This window comes from Callorhinchus milii, unplaced genomic scaffold (genome assembly GCF_018977255.1).
Source record: "Callorhinchus milii isolate IMCB2004 unplaced genomic scaffold, IMCB_Cmil_1.0 Scaffold1, whole genome shotgun sequence".
Lineage (NCBI taxonomy): Eukaryota > Metazoa > Chordata > Chondrichthyes > Chimaeriformes > Callorhinchidae > Callorhinchus > Callorhinchus milii.
This window is the reverse complement of record NW_024704742.1, coordinates 66,093,121-66,111,638: the sequence shown is the minus strand read 5'-3', so window position 1 is coordinate 66,111,638 and position 18,518 is coordinate 66,093,121. Positions and strand designations below refer to the sequence as shown.

Genomic DNA, 18,518 nt, shown 5'->3' with positions numbered 1-18,518 from the left:
GTCATGGATTGAGTGACTAAGTTATTATTTAACCAACTAAAACCACATTGCATGCTTGTCTGGCAAGCTTCCTGTGGCTTGTCCAGTTAGAACCGCCTTTCCCTTATTTCCCCCATGACACCCCTGCCCCAACATCAGATGACCCACTGTGTACCATAAATCATGCCACTATCTCTCTCCCTGAGATGCCGAAATGTTTATTCATGCCTTTATCATGTCCAGGCTCAACTATTTAAGTGTCCAGCTCACTGGAATCCCCTGCTCCTCTCAACACAAGCTGCAGAACATCCAGAACTCTGCAACCCATCCAGAACTCTGCAGCCCATGTCCTCTCTTGCCTCATTCCTACTAGCTTTCAGTATTTCAGTGGATGAAATTCAAGATCCTCATCCTCATATTCAAATCCCTCCAAGCCTTAATAATAATAATCCTTGCATTTGATATCACGCCTCGCCTTATCACCTCGTTGGGATGTCTCAAAGCGCTTCCCGTATATTTTGTGGGAGAAACTTGCTCCTTCCTCTGTCACCTCTGTATCTTCCTACCGCCCTATTGCTACAGACCACCTGCACTCAACAAGCACTGGGCCCATTCATTTCTTCTGTCTGATTTTAGCCATTCATTCCCTCTGCTTCACCCCCTCCTTCCTGACCTTTAAAGCCTGGTTTAAGACCTTTCTTTTTGACTGTGCTTTTTGGTCACCCCCTCTCCACTACCCACACACACGTGCTCAGCTCCCTCCAAACCAAACTCGGGCTCAGCTGTGTGAAGTGTTTCAAAACACATTAAATGCCCTATATAATAATTTTAGAATAATAATCTTCCTTGCTTTGATACAGCGTCCTATCACATTTTCAAAATGTATCAATGCCCTTCATAGGATAGTGTATTTTGCGGCAGCCAGTTTACGCACAGCAATGTCTCAAAACAGCCATGGAGTGAGTGACTATATTTTTTATTTGGGTGATTGTTGGCCAGGACACCGGGAGAAACTCCTTTCTCTTTTCGAATAGTGCCATGGGATCTTTAACGTCCACTTGAACAGCCAGACAGGACCTCAGTTTAATGTCTCATCCAAAGCACAGCACCTCTGACAATGTAGTGCACCTAAGCACTGTGTTGGAGTGTCACTTTGACTATGTGAGTCCAAGTCCTGATATGGGGCTTGAATCCACAACCTTTTGACTATATAAATGTAAGTTGTTATTGTGGTTGTTGGTTGGTTGTTGGCATTGCTTTATGTCGGACCTGTGTCTGAGTTCTCCAACCCCCTGACTGTAACCAGCTCGCAACATTAGTTGATTCCAAATATCACAATGGCTCCATTTAAAGTGATGGCGCACAAAACTATATAAAAAAAGAACTGTTTGCACTTTAGCCAAGCTGGCACCAGTAATAATTGCACTTTCACAATCAAACCCTGTATAGGGAGCCCATCAGACTAAAATATTTTGACTAATGATATAAAGCTTGATTGCAGTCTGGCAGCAATATAGAACCTGGGGCCATCTGAATAACAGCAATAGCACTTTGGAATCTTTTTAAATAAATGGGAAATGCATTACTCAGTCAGTAAAAATAAATATAGTTATAACAATTTCTCTTTATTATGGTAATAATGAAAAATGTTTTCCTCGTCAAACCAGCTTCAACAATGCTTGTCGAGAACTGGGAGGGATAACAGCCAATGTATTTCTGCCACGATTGCATTTAACACTAACATAGGTCCCTGATGAAGAGATGGATCCTTCAAATTGAAGGTAAATTACACAAAACTTTGGAACATAGTAAATAGTGAGGAGATTGGCAGAAGACTGCAGGAGGATATAGACAGACTGGTGAAATGAGAAGACACATGGCAGATTAGGTTTAATGCAAAGTGTGAGGTAATGCATTTTGGGAGGAGGAATAAGGAGATGCAATATCCACTAAATTGTACAGTTTTGAACGGAGTTCAGGAGCAGAGCTACGTGAAGTTCACATACACAGGTTTTTGAAGGTGGCAGGACAGATTGATAGAGCTGTTAAAAAAGCATATGGGATCCTTGGCTTTATAAATAGAGGAGTAGAGTACAAAAGTAAGGAAGTTCTGCTAAATCTTTATAAATCACTGGTTAGGCCTCAGCTGGTGTATTGCTCAATTTGGGCACCACACTTTAGGAAGGATATCAAGGTCTTGGAAATAGTGCAGAGGAGATTTACCAGAATGGTACCAGGGATGAGGTACGTGGAGAGACTAGAGAAGCTGGGATTGGGAGAAGAGAAGGTTAAGGGGAGATTTAAAAGAGGTGTTCAAAATTATGAGGGGTTTTGATAGAGTAGATAGGGAGAAACTGTTTCCATTGGCAGGTGGGTGGGTAACCAGAGGACACAGATTTAAGATAATTGGCAAAAGAACCAGTGGGAGATGAGATTTTTTTTACCCAGAGAGTTGTTGACAGTCTGAAATGCAAGCCTGAAAAGGTGGTGGAAACAAATTCAATAACAACTTTCAAGAGGGAATTGGATTGGTACTTGAAAAGAAAAAAATTGCAAGCATACAGGAAAAGAGTGGGAGATTGGGACTGATTGGGTAGCTCTTCCAAAGAGCAGGCACAGACACAATGGGCAAAGTGGCCTCCTTCAGTAATATTCTATGATTCTAAAGTATTTCTGCAATGATAATAATAATAATCCTTGCATTTGATATACCGTCTTATCACATTATCACGTTGAGACGTCTCAAAGCGTTTCACAGAATATACTGTAAAGTGAATTGACTACATTTTATTTACGAAATGTGGCAGCCAATTGTGCACAGCAGTGTCCCACAAACAGTCATGGAATGAGTGACCAAATTATCAAAATTTGGGGGGAGAAATTTTTGTTCCAGGAAAGGAATCCGCCTATCGACTAACAACAGGGTTCTACTTATTGTTAGGTAAACAGAGACATGCGGAGTAAGTAAACTGCCTACGGTTTCACCCTGCCAGGAATCAAACCTGGATCCTCTTGCTTGTGAAACCAGTGACTACGCTACAGGACTCCAATCTGTCCACAAATATAAAATCACTGCTCATTCGCAGTCACTGTATTTTGAAGAATTTTGTGGAGTGCACATTAAACTTTACAGCATGGAAATGGACCATTTGGCCCAACTAATCTGTGTCAGTGTTATACCCCACACAAACTTCCATCCCTCCTAATGCTGTCTCCAATAGCCTTCTCTTCTCCAATTCTCTTCACCATTTGTTAAGTGCTCAAGAATGTAACTTAATACTTGGGGATGAAAATAATTAGATTTTTCCATTGTTAAAACCTAATATCTAAAGGATATCATGAGAAACAGACTGAGAAGGAATGAGTTCCTTTTGGAGGTGGAGGTATTTGAACGCACCTTTAGAAACCAAGGAAATTAACATGCAGTGAAGCTTTTTTCAAAAGCCAGATAAACCTGTGGGTCAGTCTGTCTCAGCTGGTCACATTCTTGCCATGTTGGGACCATGAACTCAGAATCTAGGCTGACACTCCAATTCAGTGTGCTGGAGGTTTGATGTACTGTCAAAGGAGCGTCCGTCAGATGAGACATTAACCTGAGGTCCAATTTGTCTGGTTAGGTGGTCATTAAGTGGCGCTGCTCAAAAAGAGAAGGGTGTTTCTCCCAGTGACTTGGCCAAATATTCCCCAGATTAAAATGGTCATGCACCAAAGGATTGTTTGTGGAACATTGCTATGTGCATATTTGCTGCCATATTCATCTACTTCACATTCAGATCCTGTGAAATGCTTTGAGACGTCTTGACGATGTGATAAGGTGTTATAAAAATGCAAGGATTATTATTTTGTTCATATTATTTGGGGTCTAGTGTAAGGATGGCTTCACATGTTACACACGTGTGCTGTAAGTCTTTATGCAATGAAGCCTTTGGGAGCTGTAGAAAAGGTGGGATACTGTACGCAAGGGAAATAGGCTGTTAAACACAGCACCGGAAGAGATTTTAGGCTGAAGGAAAACAACTGTTTGGCAGATGTTCCATGAGTAATTTTGTCCAGAGATGACAAAGATGTCAATGCGTGATATACAACCAGAATTCAGCTGCAATTATACAACAGCTTCAATAATTCTGTTTTACAGAATTTCACTGTTGTACAATGTCATCATGTCATTCCATTGTTAAACAACGTTACAAATACTATAATTGCATTGCTATATTGCTACACATGAATATAAAATAATTCCATTGTTACACATTGTTGCAAAATATTTATTTTTTTTAGTTACATTGTTGCAATATGATTCAAATGCTACACATTAATATGAAATAATACCATTGTCATACATTGTTACAAATAATTCAATTGCTCCTTTGTACTATGTGATTTGTTTCCAGTGAATCATGGTGAAAGTGAAATGCTAACATTAAAATGGCCTCCCACAGTCTTGACTCAGTGTAATTTCAGCTCCGCTGTTCCCTGTTATTAGAACTATTTTTATTGAGTATATAGTATACACAATAAAAACAATTATAGGTGGTTGGCACTGGGTATTAAGGCTGTAATTTAAACTTTGGCATTTCAGTTAAAAACATAAAGTACTTGAGTTTAATTTTCTAGTCCTATGATGTCACCTAAAGTCCTGTGGGAAATTATAGCCTTAATAGTAGTGTGCTAGACAATTCTATATATCTGCTTCTGATACATTCACACAGAAAATAGATAGGCGGGCATTTGACACAATGAAATGTGGGATTTGTAGGGATTTTATTTTCTTCATAAAACTGTCCCCACCAACTCCACAGTATATACTGGAAGTAGTAACAGATACTTGGAGTGATTTTGAAGCATTAATCTCATTTTATGAGTCTTTTTCTGATAGCTAGAAGGGCCAAGCTTCATAATACAAGACACACACATACACACTGTGATTGAAAAGAATGAGAAAATGAGTAATGTTGATGTCAGCCTCGCTCAGTTGGTAGCAATCCGCCCTTAAGTCAGAAGGTTGTAAATTCAAGCCCCACATCTTTTTATTCACATAGTGCAGTGCTGGGGTTAGTGGTGCATTGTCGGAGGTTCCATCCTTCAGATAAGATATTAATATTGAGGCCCTGTCTGCCAGTTCAGGAGGATGTTTAAGATCCCACACTATTTGAAAGAGAAGGGAGTTTCTCTTGGTGTCCTGGCCAACAAGACCCAAAATAAAATTGGTCACTCATTCCATGTTTTTTCGTGGGACGTCACAAATTGGCTACAGCAGTAATCCACAAATACATTCACTACACAGTAAATCCTGTGAATTGCTTTGAGATAGCTTGATGATGTGATGAGGCGCTACATCAAAATGCAAGGATTATTATATTATTATTATATTATTATTATATTAATAGTTAAGTTGGGTTTCAAAAACACACAGTTAATAGGAAGAAGAGAAGAGTGAGGGCATTAAGGTTGAAAATGCATGGTTCCAGCTCAGCTCCAAAGAGACTCTGATTACCTCCTTCCCCAAAACCCCCACAAATTCCGCAGACTTATATTGTGAAGTTCCATAGTATAGTGCCTTGCACACTCACCTCGCAAGCAGGAGAACCCAGCTTTGATTCCCAGACAGGGTAAAACCTTAGACAAGTTTACTTACTTCATACACCTCCGTTTAGCTAACCCGATTGTTAGTCAATTTGCGGATCGCTTTCTGGTAAATAATACCTCAAGAAATTGGGTCACTCAATCCATGACTGTTTGTGGGACACTGCTGTGCACAATTGGCTGCCACAATTCACCCACAAAATACACAATCAATCCCCTTTACAATATATTTTGTGAAGTGCTTTGAGATGTCAAAACAACGTGATAAGGCACTATATCAAATGTAAGGATTATTACTATTAATATTATTATTATCTTGCTTCACTGTGTGAGCTCTGCCTAGCTAGGGTCAAACATGGTTTGATATTACAGCCGCCTTTGGAATCACAGTATCTCCTAATCAATGCTATGCAACCCGAATGGTTTATTTGCTATTTTTGTGTAATTGACTAATGGAATCACAACACTAGGCCGTCTTGGCTCTCAGAGCCTCTGTGCAGAGAGAATCGGCCTTTGATACATGCTCAGCCGTGCTTGTACTTACATCTGATTTTTTTGAGGAAATTTGACCCTAATAGTGCAGATAGTGCAGATCTGGTTGACTACTGACCTCTGGAATCCGAAGATGACAGTCATGTCCTGACCATTATAATAATAATAATCCTTGCATTTTAATATAGTGCCTTATCACTTTGTTGAGACATCTCAAAGAACTTTTTTTTATAGATTCATAGAATAGATTCATAGAATGTTACGGCACAGAAGGAGGCCATTCGGCCCATCGAGTCTGTGCTGGCTCTTTGACAGAGCAAGTCACCTTCACTAACCCCAATCACCAGCTTTCTCCCCATAACCCTGCAAACCCGTCTTCCCCAGATACCTATCCAGTTCTCTCTTAAAAGCTGTTATCGAATCGGACTTCACTACCCTTTCAGGCAGATCATTCCAAATTCACTTCAGTTTCCAAAATCCCTAAATATATCCTGTGAAGCGCTTTGAGACATCTCATCAATGTAATAAGGTGCTATATCAAATGCAAGGATTATTATCATTAATTTTTCAATCTCACTTAAAATGCTGTTCACCTCTCCAAAGGCCCTCTGGGACGAAATGTTGGCCCATTCACCAGTTTTGCCTTTTCCTGTGCTGCAGACCACTGGATTCTCCTGTTTGAAGCCACTAGCAGAATGAGCTTCACGTCTGAAGCCTCCCCCCCACACCCAGCGATTAAAAACTGAATTAATCAGGTCTTCACTGGAATCCTTACAGCTGAATAGGCTACATGGATTACAGAATATTAGCCTGGTATTCAACTCAGCCTTAGTCTCTGTACCTTCTTTGTTAGCCAGCAAAATATCTCAAAGCCTTTATGATGGGTTTCAGGCCCTGGCAGTATTTATTCAGCTAAGCCTGCAGATAAGGGCTTGATGCAGCTGTTTCAACACAGCAGACACCTTCAAGTCTAACAGTGACCCGAGCGCGATCTCATTGCAGTGAAGCACCTCTCATAACGGAGCTGTAAGGCGTTTTGTGTTCATGTCATTAGACTGTTGTCAAGCCTCTTCCCGGTGTCAGCTTAATCCTTCATTACAATGCTGAAGACTGTCAGCCCTGGAGAAGTCCTGAGCAATGACTGGAATGTTTGCCCTCCACAAGCTGTTCACATGCTGGTCACTAAATCTCCAGGAGCACCAGCGTTCTTATTTGCAGTGTTAAAAAAATAAAGGGATTCAAAAGAGGATTTCAACGTAATTCAAAGAGTTACAAAGTTCTCAGGAAATGAAAGTAATAATAATATTAATAATGTATAATAATCCTTGTATTTGATACAGGGCCTATCGTGTTGTTGAGATGTCTCAAAGTGCTTCACAGGATACACTGTAAAGTGGATTGACTGTGCATTTTGTAGACAAAACTTGGTAATCAATTGCACCCAGCAATGTCCTACAATCATGGATTAAGTGACCAAACTATTTATTTTTAGGGATTATTGTCCCTGGAGACGAACAGTTAATTAGAAGTCAGGCTTTCCTCCCCTACAATTTCTCCCCTTCATTGCTCCAATCTTTAACTCAAAGAGAACTACTGCCTCACCTATCGCTCAACTGAACTCACCTCTCCCCCCCCACCACCCTCCACAAATTATTTGCATGTCTCAGACTCCTGTGGTGGGAACATTTGTAATTGGAAATAAATCAGTCAGTAATGCTGACAAGAAAGAACTTGCAAATTAGAACCATAGAAATTCGCAGCACAGAAGAAGCCAAATACAATCTATCAATAATAATAATAATAATCCTTGCATTTGATATAATGCTTTTCACAGCTTCTCGACATCTCAAAGCGCTTCACAGAATAAACTGTAAAGTGAATTGACTGTATATTTGTGGGCGAAACGCGGCAGCCAATTGCGCACAGCAGTGTCCCCCAAACAGTCGTGGAATGCAAATGACCAATTTATTATTGTTTTGTTTTGGAGGGATTATTATTAGGCGTGTGGAGTAAGGAAACTTGCCCAAGGTTTCATCCTGCCTGAAATTGAACCCAGGTGTCTCACTTGCAAGGCGAGTGCTCCAACCACTGAGCTACAGGACCTTCAATGGAATAATATCAACGGGATTAATGTTTGTGGGTGATACCAAACTAGGAGTTATGCTGAATAGCGATGAAGATGAACAGGTGATTTGAACAGATTAGCGCATGTGACTACACTACAAGGCCACCTTCTCCCCCCAGCTAAGCGTCAGGCTCCTCCACTGTTAAGTGCTTCGAAATGCTATTAAAAGGGCATTACATAAATGCAAGTTGTTGTTGCATGTGAAACATAGCTGTTATATGCACCAGCAAGATACCACAAACAGCCATGAGACAAATTACCACTTAATCTCAAAGATCACAAGATTAGTTTAGAGGCTCTTCAGACCAACTGATTTCATCCCTCCAGAATACCCTCCCTACTATCTCCCCATCACAGCATCAAGCTGCATTTCAAATCAGTCCAGTGTCCTGGCTTCTAACCTCTAACCTCTAACCTTGCCATTTACCTTCTGGGTATAGATGTGAACCTTGGTGCTTGGTGCTTGCACAAAACTGCGTTTGCTGCAAACGGAATACCAGGATTTAAGAATATACAGCATGGAAACAGGCCATTCAGCCCAACCAGCTAGTGCCAGTGTTTATACTTAACACAAATCTCAATCGTGGACTCAATCTCGGGAAACCTTTAAAAACCCAGCGAGTTTGTGAATTCTATAGAAAATAGAAAACATTTGAATTGATTGACTTTCACTATAAAAGGATCCCTGATATTTATTAGTGAAAATCGGGAAACAAATGACTTTAATACTTAAAAGCAGGCTTCGGTTTCCTGGTCCTGCCATTGCAGGGCAGGTTATGTTACCTGAAACCACTGTCTGCAGCACACTATTAATCCAATTAGATCTTTAAGTCATAAACTGTGACTGTTAAATAACGAAGGTCATTGACGCAGCTCCAAATAGTCGTTCAGTGGGAGAATATCTTGGGCAAATATTGTCCCTTCTATAAAACAAAAAAGACACACGTTGATTTTTAATGCACACAGCAACAAATGAGATACAAATGGAGAAGAAATTAGTGGTAGCACACCAATTACTGAGAGCTTATTAGTGTGCATGTTTGCTCTCATCATCAGAGTGTGTTTGCTGAAGCATTAGTTACTAACTCACTGTTGTAAAGATCACTCGCGTTTCAGTCACTAACTCATTGCTGTTCACCCATTGCCTTCAATCAGCTGGCTCGGGTCTTCTGCACATTCCTCATGTGAAACCCATAGCGTAGTGGTTCGCGCGCTCGTCTCGTAAGTGAGAGGATCCAGATTTGATTCCTGGGCAGGGTAAAACTATAGGCAAGTTTTCTTACTCCATATGCCTCTGTTTGCCTAGCAGAAAGTAGGAACCCGGTTGCTAGTCAATTGGCGAATCACTTTCCGGGGGTAATAATCCCTTCAATAAATAAATTGTTTGTGGGACCCTGCTGTGCACAATTTGCTGCCGTGTTTCACCCACAAAATATACAGTATATTCTGTGAAATGCTTTGAGACGTCTCAACAATGCAATAAGGCCCTATATCAAATGAAAGGATTATTATTAGTAGTAGTTGTAATATTATCCCCTCTGAGTTTCAGCCACTCTGCCCCGAATCTCTGGAACTTCTCAGCCTAAATGTCTTGCCCTCTGTCTGCCCATTTTCAAATCACACCGAAGACTTTCCTCTTTGAAAGTGCCTTCAGTCACCTCCCATCTCTTTCCAGCTCGGCTTCAAACAACACCGCTGTTAAGTGCACTGAGACGCTACCCGCGTGAAAGGCGCTATATAAATGCAACTGCTGTAAGATCTCCTGGGGGAGGAATGGGTGATATACACAAAGATTTGGCCCAAATTTCACTACAAAACAAAATACACAGTCACTACTATTTACAGTAAATCCTACAAGGCACTTTGAGACTCCTCCCAACATGAAAGGCACTGTATCAAATGTTATTATTTTAAGGGATTTAAAGCGAGAATACAGCTGTGAATACTTTTCGAGATTTTCAACGAAAACAAGTATATTTTTCCTTCTAAGAATCACAGGGAGACGCTACCTTGTGTGGAGGGCACCAAGACAGTGGAAGAGAACAAGATTTAGAGTTGCAAAGGGGAATTTCAGGACAGACACCAGGAAGTTTACGACTGGAACAGGATTGCCAGAAAGGGTGATTGAGGCAATCTGGACTCATCTAAACCTCAGCTTGATGCTGTAATGACAAGATGGTAGGCTGAGTTTTGCGAAGCAATGCGATCAAATGCCCGAAGGACTTTCTTCGATCAAACCAGCCAACCTTGTGATCTTGTGATTTGGCTCAAAATATACACTGTCACTCCAGTCCAGGACTGATTGAGCACTGCACTATTGGGAGTTGGCGTCTTTTTGGATAAGATGTTAAACTGAGGTCCCATCTGCCTGCCCTGGTGTTTCAAGTGGACATTAAGGATCCCCGGGACCAGAATAGGAGAAAACCTTCATATCCACACAGTTGATAAAAAGACAGTGTGGCTATCTTATATTATTTATATTATTATTATTTATTATTATTATTATTATCTGGTCTGTGTATGTTGTGTGTGTTTCTCGCTTCTTCTGCCTCTCAAACCGTCTGTGCGGTGATGTCTTTTTTTCTCTAATCTTGTTGTTACCTGGGATTGATCTCTCCACTTTGCCTGCTTGGGGGAAATCACCAACCTGAACACCTCGGAATAAGTGAATAGCAAGCCTCACCATTATTGCAACAAACCATGCATTCAATTCATATCAGCGAAGGATTCCCATCAAAACCCAATGGAATTTCAAAAACGAATCCAAAATCAATGGTGTTGTTTTATGTCTAATGGCTATCTTTTGATGCTGTAAAGATAAAGTTGAACATGTGTTGACCATATGTTTGTCTGGAAGCCTTCCGAGTGATGCTTTATAAGATCAGTGTCCACCTTCACCATTTATGTCTGGACTGACAGGCGGAGGCGTGTAATTTATGTTATGAATCGGTTCAATTAAACTGAGAGGAAACTTCTCTTAACCACTGCCTTTGTTATAAATATCTATTTAACAGGTGTACCACGAACAGGAACAGGAGAATGGGATTCACAGTTTTGAATAGTTGAACTGAATTGGTCTTGTAGATGAACGCTGCAGGTGATCTGCATCATTGTCGGCCATCTATCACCAGGACTGTTCTCCTTAGAAGAAATGTAACGGGATCTCGTCAGAGCTGAACTTGCTCCAAGGTGACATGCCTGGCAATGGAATATCGGAAGTGAGCCTGCCCTCCTTGACGGTCTCAGTAGTCCCGTTCCTGAGCCAGGCCCAGGGCACTGCTGATGACAGCACAGCATCCTGGCTCATCGGCAAGACCTGGACAGGAACATGTCACTGGGAGCAAGGATTCCTCCTACTCAGCTTCTTTGTGAGTGTCACAAGAGCTCAGTGTGTGTGGGACACATGAGAGCCTAGTGTGAGGGGGAGACGCGAGAGGCCAATGCGTGGGAGAGGGGAGACATAATGAAACTGACCACAGTTTTGACAAAGGCCAGGGCTTTTTCTCAGAACTATTATTAAAACGAGGTGGTAATAAAATTCCGGAGCTCAGATCCCAAGCCTGCCTTCTGGGAGACAGATGGTGATGAGATGTTTTATCACCGCCTGGGAATTCGCCTGCAGGCAGATGTTGTAAACGGAGGGCGATATGTGTGATGTCAGTCTGGCTCAGCTGGTAGCACTCAATCCACGACTGTTTGTGGGACACTGCTGTGCACAATTGGCTGCGGCGTTTCGCCCACAAAGTATACAGTCAATTCACTTTACAGTGTAATTCTGTGAAGTGCTTTCAAACGTCTCAACGATGTTATAAGGCGCTATATCACATGCGAGGATTATTATTATTATTACCGTGGTGTGAGGCTCAAATGCACAAGTGTACTTTCTGAGAGAAGCGAGAATGCTATTAGACACAAACTACCTGACTGAATAGTCAACTTCAAGTTAAAAAAGAATTTAGGCTCCTAGCAGGTTAGCTTGACAGTTACAGTAAAGTTTGTTCAATATCATGAAGGTTTCAAACAACAGCTCATACCTACAGAGCAAAACAAAAACAGGTTGTGGACCCGAAACTTTGACTCACTTTCCTTTCTCCATAGATGCTGCCTGACCTGCTGACTGTTCCCAGCCACTTCTGTTTTAGTTTTATTCGTTTCATGGTTGTTTTGTGAGACATTGCTGTGTCCGATTGGTTGCCACTTTTACCTGCAAATACACAGTCACTCCACTTTACAGTAAATCCTGTGACAAGCTTTGGGATGCCCAAAGCCCAAGATGCCCTCCTGATGTGAAAGGTGCTACACCAAATGCAACGATTATTTATTATGTTTTACATGGAATGAGCTCACAGAGCCACTGAATTGTAATAATAATAATCCTTAGATTTGGTATAGCACCTTTCACGCTGAGAGGACATCTCAAAGCGCTTCATAGGACATACTATAAAATAATTTGTACATTTAATATAGCGCTTTATCATGACATTGAGACGTCTCAAAGAGCTTCACTGTAAAGTGGATTGACTGTGTATTTTGTGGGCAGTGTCCCACAAACAGCCATGGAGTGAGTGACCAACTTTATTTGGGGAATTTTGGCCAGGATCTCACTTCTCTTTTTGCATAATGCCATTGGATCTTTAACGTTTATCTGATCAGGCAGACGGGACCTCAGGTTAACGTCTCATCCGAAGGACGGATGAAGTCACTTTCTATTTTGTAATGGAATGTGATAGCCAAATTGCGCTTAGCAATGTCCCCCAAATATCTAGTATCTGAATTGTTACCCTGAAAGAATTATAATAATATTAATAATAATAATTCTTGCATATGGCCTTTCCCATTATAAGGACATCCCAAGCCCTTCACAGTACTCACTATAAAGTGAAGGTACTGTGTATTTGTGGGCAATGGACATGAAGGGCACTATATAAACGCAAGTTGTGTTTATTTATCTGTTTATTTATTCTTTTTGAATAAAATAATTGGGGACTTTTGGTTTCCTGAAACACATTTACAAAGAATCACAGCTTGAGTTAGTCATTAGCTGTTCCAATTTCCCTGTAAACAAAATTAAAGGGACAGATTTCCTACCATACCTTGCACACACACTGAACGGAGGGGAAGTTGTTCCCCATGTTAATTAAAACAGGAAACAGATGCTTGCAGTCATTTGTTCACTGTGAGGAATCCCACCACCTGGTTTCTCAATTTCTGGGGAAGAAGTCAAATGATGTGAAAGTCAAATCTCTTAATGAAGGAATCCGCATTACACAAATGGGATTTGATTCTGTATGAAATACCGCATTTTTTTCTCCCCACTTCCCCCCACGGCACTATTTGAAAAGAGAAAGGAGTTTCTCCTGGTGTCCTGGACAATCCCTCAAAGAATAATAATAATAATAATCCTTGCCTTTGATATAGTGCCTTATCACGTCTTCAAGACACTCACTCCATGGATGTTGTGTGACTTTGCTGTGTTCGCCTATAAAATACTATACAGAGTCTACATATACTCCACTTTACAGTATATATATCAGAGCGCTTTGAAATGTTCTCCTGATACGAACGATACAAGTATTATGCTAATTATTTTTATTGCTTTGAGCTGAAATTGAGTCCCAGTTACAGAGAAGAATATGATATGTTATGTTATAACCATAGACAGCAATCCTCTGGAACACTGCTTGTTCACTTCATAGCTGTTGGTGAAACCAAACCTGGCCACCGACAAAAACAGCTTTAATATGTTTCAACATTATCAAATGCAAGGAGTGTTAATATTATTCCCCTTGCTTTTCAAGTACCGTAGTTCCATGGGATCTTTAACATTCACCTGAACAGGCAGACAGGACCTCGGTTGAATATCTCATCCGCTGGGACCCAGCACTGTATTGGACTGCCATTTGAGTGTGTCAATTGAAGGTCAGGACATGGGGCTTGAACCCACAACCTTCTGACTCAGGGGTGAAAGTGCTACTAACTGAGCCAGGCTGACACATAGGACCACTGGGTCAACTCATAAAATCTCTCCATAGATGTTTGTGTCTTATGGCTGGTCGAGTCCCTTGTGGCCCATTGCACAATGGCATTGAATAATCTCAATGTAAGGCTGCCACACCATTAAAGGTTAGAACATTGAATAAAAATAAGGTCAGTCTAAAGGGAACCAGCGAAGCTCCTACTGGAAGGGCACAGGAATGTCCATGCCCACGTCATGTCAGCGGTGGTGGGCTCAGCACCCTTACCCTGCCGCGTTTGCCCACAAATATACAGTCAATTCACTTTACAGTCTATTCTGTGAAGCGCTTTGGGACGTCCTCCCGACGTGAAAAGCGCTATATCAAATGCAAGGATTATTATTATTACAGCTGCTGACATCTTTGCTGATCCAATAGATCTAAAATGTTCAAAGAGCAGGAAGCCAGGAAGCCAGGGGAAGACACTGAGAGGCTTTTAGAAGGATGTGTTCTATGAGGTGGGTTTGGTTGTTATTGGTTCATTGTAATCTAAGTCACTGAGGACATCTATTTTGGATCTGAGCCTGTTCGATGGAGGTCACTTCCTTGTAATAAAATAACTTACAGCCTTTTAATGGAGGGTTTTGTTGTCATATCCATTTATTGAATTGCTTTTAGCATCTATTTGTTGCTAGGTCCGTTTCCTAAGGTAGGGCCACTTGAGTAGTTACATCTGTGCAGGAAGTCAGAAGTAGTGGGATTACACACAATGTGGGGAAACTAAAAGGACCGCATGTGTTTGATGGGTGAGCGAATGGGGCTGAGCCATAAGAAACTGCTGATGAATAAGAATCAGCTGGGAAGTTCCGATAATAATAATAATTGCATATAGAGCCTTATCACATTGTTGAGACATCTCAGAGTGCTTTGCAGAATATGCTGTAAAGTGAATTGACTGTATATTTTGGGGTCAAAACGTGGCTGCCAAATGTGCACAGCAGTGTCCCACAAACAGTCGTGGATTGACTGACCAAATTATTATTTTTTTATGAGAGATCATTACCCTCGGAAAGCAAACCAGCAATCAACTAACAACTGAGTTGAAATTGTTGTTTTCAAATCCCTTCATGCCCTGGCACCTCCCTTCCTCTCCGATCTGATTACCCCCCCAACCCACTACCCGCTGCCTCCAATCTACTGGCTGCAGCCTTCTGCATGTCCCTCATGCCCTCCGTTCTACCATCGTTGGCCGCGCTTTCAGACATTACACCCAAAACTCTGGAACACTCTTCCTCTCTCTCTCTGACTTGCCCCTTCATTCCCAATCTGCAGGTTGCTCCTGAAGTCCTTCCTCTTCGACTGTGCCTACGGTCACCTCTCCCCTTGCGCCCACTCGGCATCATGCTCCACCACTGTCAAGTGCTCTGGGAATTTACTCTTCATGAGGGATGTTATATATATGCAAGTTGTTGTTGTTTGACTATGCCAACTGCCTGCTCGCTGGACTTCCCAACTCTTCCCTCCATAAGCAGCAGATTATTCAGAACTCTGCAGCTCGTGTCCTCTCCCGCACCAAGCTCCGTGATCCAATCACTTCCGTTCTTGCCCGGCTTCACTGGCAACCCCATCCCTCAGAGAAGTCCTATGGAGTCCTGTAGCTCAGTGGTTAGAGCACTCACCTCGCAAGCGAGAGACCGAGCTTCTATTCCCGGCAGGGCAAAATGTTGGGCAAGTTTCTTTACTCCACACGCCTCTGTTGCCTAGCAGTAAGTAAGAACCTGGTTGTTAGTCGATTGGCAGATCGCTTTTCTGGGGATAATAATCCCTCAAAAAAACCACAATAATAATTTGGTCACTCAATCCATGACTGTATGCGGGACACTGCTGTGCGCAAATGACTGTCGCGTTTTGCCCACAAATATACAATCAATTCACTTTACAGTATAATCTGTGAAGCGATTTGAGACGTCTAGCAGATGTGAAAAGCACTATATCAAATGCAAGGATTATATTATTATTATAGAATCAAGTACAAAACCCTTGTTCTCACCTTCAATGCCCTCCGCGGTCTTGCTCCCCCTACCGCTCCGACCTCCAAACCAAACCAAACCAGCCTGTCCACTCCCTCTGCTCACCGGACCCCTGGCTTGCTTCAGGTCCCCCGCATTTCCGGCCCCATCATTGGCGATTGGTCATTTAGCATCTCTACTCTCACACTCCTGCAATCCCTCCACCCCACCCACTCTCTTGCCTACTTCAAGTCCTGTCTAAAGATCTTCCTCTTCAACTACGCCTTTAGCCACACTCCCACGCTAACCCTCCCCTCCTGAACAAACTCCCAGCTCAGGTGCAAAAAACCCTTACTGTCCAGTGCCCTTGGACGTCTTTCCAATGTGAAGGGTGTTATACAAGTATAATTTGTTGTTGTTGTTGAGTTCCTATATACTGCAAGGTAAACAGAGGCAAGTATAGTATTTTGTGGGCGAAACGCGGCAGCCAATTACTTGGGAGGTGAGTGCTCTAACCATTTGGAGTCCTTTAGCTAGTGGATAGAGCGCTCGTCTCACATGCGAGTGAACCTGAGCAGGGCGAAACAATGGGCAAATTTCCTTATTCCACAAGCCTCTGTTTACCTAGCAGTAAGTAGGAACCCGGTTGTTAGTCGATTGGCGGATCACTTTTCTGGGGGTAATATTCCCTTAAAAAATAATTGATAATAATAATTTGGTCACTAAATCCACGGCTGTTTGTGGGACACTGCTATGCATAATTGGCTGCTGCGTTTCGCCCCCAAATTCACAGTAAGTTCACTTTGCAGTATATTCTGTAAAGCGCTTTGAGACATCTCAACAACATGCTAAGCGCTATATCAAATGCAAGGATTATTATTATTTTTTTTTCATTGGCTTCACCCATTCTTACTCCACTGTCACACTTCAGCTATCTTAATTGAAGCACTTGGACATTCCTTGAAAATTCAATCCAAAACATACATACATCTGCCAGGATTTCGTCCAAAATGCAAACGTATGCAAAAACTACTTTCCCATCTCTTTCCAGTCTGTTATTGGCATCGGTGCCCATAACGTCAAAAGGCCGATCGCTTCCTTATTTGCTGCCTTCGATCCCAAGTCAGCCATTTAACACACGGACACGAATAGGACCACACAGGCTACACAAACAGAGAATGAGAGACGCTGTTTTGTTTTTCAACCATTAGCCATGTATCAACATGAGGAAAGGCTGAAATAACACAACTTTTGGCTGCCTTCTTCGCTTCCAACGAGGTATGCCTACAATATATGAAGAGCCATACAATCCGCGTCAGCAGTCAGAGACCAGGAGATGTGTAAAATAATAATGTAATATTAATCACCCTTCAGTTTGATACAGCACCTTATCACAGAGCCGCAATGTCTCAAAGCGCTTCGCAGGAAGCATTGTAAAGAGGAATGACTGTGCGTATTTTATTACATGGGAAATTTCCCAATAAGTATTATAATTGATATTAAGCCTGTAACATGGAAACAATTCAAGGCTCTTCACAATGACAATGCTACACTGGACAGCAGTTACCTTGTGAAGAGCCTTGAGATGTTTCTAATATCTGCTGGATTGCTGCTGGGTAAGGCTGCTCTGCTATGAGTAATAATAATAATCTTTGCATTTGGAATAGCACCTTTCACATCTGGAAGCAGTCTCAAAGCTAACTTTCTCAGGAGTTAATGTGAAGTGGAGTGTCTATTCATGACCAAATGCAGCGACCAATTTGCACACCGCAATTTCCCACAAACAGCCATGAAGTGAATGTCCATTTTTTTTATTTGAGGGATTGTTGGCCAGGACACCGGGAGAAACTCCCTTCTCATTTTGAATAGTGCCACGGGATCTTTAATGTCCACCTGAGCAGGAAGACAGGACCTCAATTTAACATCTCATCTGAAGGACACCAGGAAAATTGCAAGGACACCAGGAGAGAATCGTTTCTCTTTTCAAGTAGTGCCATGGGATGTTTAATATCTATCTGTACCAGTAGATGCGATCGTGTCTAACGTCTCCAAAAGACGGTATCTCTGACAATGCAGCGCTCCCCCAACACTGCACTGGGAGCAGTGCAAGCACTCTGGGATGCTACTCATTTTTGAAGGGGTGTTATATAAATGCAAGTTCCTGTTGTTGTTGTTGTTGTTGCACTAGAATGTCAGCCTTTGCAAGCTCAAAGTGCCAACGTGGGATTTGAACTCTCAACCTTCTGACTCAGAGGCAAGAGTGCTACCAACTGAGCCAGGCTGACTCCTAATGTTTGTACAATACATAGGGAGTATTAATGGTCAGAAGGTCACTTTGAAACAGAGTCATGCCTTGGGGTTCTAGGAGCCATAAAT

The 18,518-nt window shown here is 41.8% G+C and overlaps 1 long non-coding RNA gene across 1 annotated transcript in view; it reads left to right on the top strand.

The window, feature by feature from the left end:
- Positions 1-10,249, top strand: part of LOC103181461 — a 71,741-nt gene extending 61,492 nt beyond the window's left edge. Inside the window, exon 3 of the long non-coding RNA XR_488205.2 lies at positions 10,170-10,249. This is a non-coding gene — a long non-coding RNA (uncharacterized LOC103181461). The remainder of the gene's footprint in view (positions 1-10,169) is intronic.
- Positions 10,250-18,518: the final 8,269 nt, after the last annotated feature.